A 2,946-nucleotide genomic window follows, 5' to 3' on the forward strand; every position below is an offset into this window, starting at 1 on the left:
CCCAAATCCTCCCACGCCCGTGCACTAGAAACAGCAGCATCGGCAGAAGCAGAAGCAGCCAGCAGTGGTATGGGGAAAGGTTTAACGCCTCTTTGAACACTGTACCTGTCCGGAATTGAGATCAAGGAAGCGGAACCTCTCAAGGGCGCGTCCCTATTGGACCAGTAATACTCGATCTCCTTTGGACCAGTTGAACAAGTAGAGATACATTTCGCCAAGAAGTAATTGGGCGAAAGAACGATTACAGTTATTAGCGGCATCGGATATACAAGTAGGTCAATAAATGGGAGAAAAGCTCAGATCAACCAAGCACACCCGAGAGACTTATTTACACGTACATACTGTGTACGCTTTCAAATGTACTTCAGATGGGTACAGGAATCTAACCCAGTTGCATAACACTATAAAAATGAAAATATTTATCCTGTTCGAAGTCTTTCTTCGACTTCCCCATGGTGGGTGTAGCAGGGGGCAACAACAAAAATAGAAGGCCTTCAGAATTGCAAATTTTATTTATTTCAAAAGTTTGCATTTGGCGAACGGAAGAGGCAACGCGAAAAAACGACCTCAAAATAGAAGCAAGAAATCAGTGAATACTACTGGTCCAAACAGGGACCCAATCTTTTACTGGTTCAAAACAAACGTAGTTACTAATCGAAAAGCACCCCCCCTCACCTAATGTACACATCCATCTTCTTAAGGACTGACCAACAGTGGGGAAAGCTAACATAGCGATACAATTTAAAGCAACACACTGTTAATTCGTGGAGAGACTTTTTTCAAATTTTACTTGTACATTCTTATCAACTTGCATTTATAGTACGGCAAAAGAAACGAAATATTTGGGACAAAACATGTGTCTAAACAGGTCTCAATTTTTTCCCCTTTCATTTTGGGAGACGGGGGGGGGGGGTGTAACAAATGATTTACAACGGGCACATTTCCACGTAAACCTTTTTTTTTTCATCAGAAGCTGAATATGTGACCTTTCAACAGACGACAAAGCCTGCAGCCAGAAGGTATAAGCAAGCGAAGAGTTTACAAAGCACAAGTTAGTAATACGTTCCATTGAAGGGATGATTCAGTATTACCAGCAGCGCAAGTTCTTAGATCACTTCCAAAGTACCCGCCGCTCATCTCATCCGTCCCATTTGGTTTTGACGTTTCAGACCCTTCATACGTGAGTGGGTGAAATTTCATGTGTGTGCGTGAGTGGGGGGCTTCCGAGCACCCGACCGATAGAAATGCTTTATTTGCCATAAATTGTTTGTTTTTTCTTAAAGAGGCCGGAGACACTTGGCCCCTGTCAAGGCACATGACTATGTAAGAACAAAACTCTGTCATAGAGAGCGAGGCCAAAGAACAACCCCCACCCAAATGGGGATTTGAACTTGACGCTATTGCAAAAAAGATGACAAGTTGGCAACCAAATAAAAATAACAAGCATCATCTAACAAGAGGTAAGGGTGTGTATAGTTTGGAAGGGGGGTTGGGGGGAGGGGGCTGGGAATGGCGTGTCTCCAGCAGTGACCAAACACTGATTCTAAAAAGACAAAAATGCTGACAAACCTTGACCAGACCGTAACCATTTGAGACCTGTTTATTGTTTACCTCGGAGTCCAAAAGCAACACATGACTGCTTGTAGGCATTTTAAAGTGGGGTGAGATCCGATGCATGAAAGATTTTGTTCCCCCATCTGCCTCCACCCACACCACACCACACAATCCTACCACACTGCACAGCGGTGACAGATTCCCCCCCCCTCCCCCCCCTCCACACACATGTATAAATCTTCTCATCATCTTTGAAAGCCTACAATATGAAGACTAATGTGTTTATTCCCCAACATTTGGAAGAAAATATTTTCCTGAGACTGCTTATTCGCCGATGTAAAAGAACTGCAACACATATCAGTGCACAGGCAGTTTCCAGACCAACGTGCAATGTTAATTAAGAAGCATTTTCTCATCCTTGTCACTGAGGGAGATTCAATAAAAAGTTGCCTGTCTCTAAGACTGATTACCTGGTCTTAGCTAATCTATGCAGTCCTGATATTAAATGTGCGTCGTCAAAAAAAAACCCCCAAAAACATGTAAGAAGAAGCTATTCCGCTCAATACAGACGAAAAAGTTTGACAATACCGGTATTTAACACACTAAGGATGGACATTCTAATCATCCGACAACACTTTAAGACGTGCTGTTTTAAAACACTTAAACAGAATCATAACTTTGTTATACATACAGATTGTTCAGTTCTCTTTTCATTCCCTCGAGTTTAAAATGGGCAGGCAACAACATGTATACTCCGACATATGCAAATTCGTATTTCTCATTTGTGTATGACGGCTCGTTGTGTGTTGTAACACTACATTTGGGCTGCTGCTGATTGAACATATTAGGTGTTACAACGTGGTGGAATCAGACGCTCGTCAATTTTGGGGCATATTGGGTTACTGGGATAATCTGAAAGCCTGTTCATTTGCTTTGCTTTTGATGAAAAAAAAAATCCACATATTATATATATCTTGACTACAAACTGAGATATTTGCGATTGAAGGAGTCGGGGGTCGTTTAGTGTTAGAGGTAAAATTAGCTTGAAAATGGTCGCCAAAGTTTGATGACTTCCAAAAGTATAGTGTCCTTGGAAAATACAGATTTACATTCGTGTGTCTTTGATCAACGTTTTTCAGTAAAATCCAAGCAGGAATATGTTTCAGGGTGAACAATAAAAGCGTTGAGACAAAACAAACATAAAACAAATGTTAAAAACTGCCAAACGGGCGGGGAAAAATGTTGATTTTTTTCGACGTTATTATTTTGACCAGCGCTTGATTTCACCACGATGCCCCACGTGCGTGCCCCACTTAGACAAGCATGAGTGTAATCGGGACGAAGCAGCGTCACAGACCATTGACTGCGCAGAGTTACAACTCTTGACCCCCC

This window comes from Aplysia californica, unplaced genomic scaffold (assembly GCF_000002075.1).
Source record: "Aplysia californica isolate F4 #8 unplaced genomic scaffold, AplCal3.0 scaffold00113, whole genome shotgun sequence".
Classification (NCBI taxonomy): Eukaryota; Metazoa; Mollusca; class Gastropoda; order Aplysiida; family Aplysiidae; genus Aplysia; species Aplysia californica.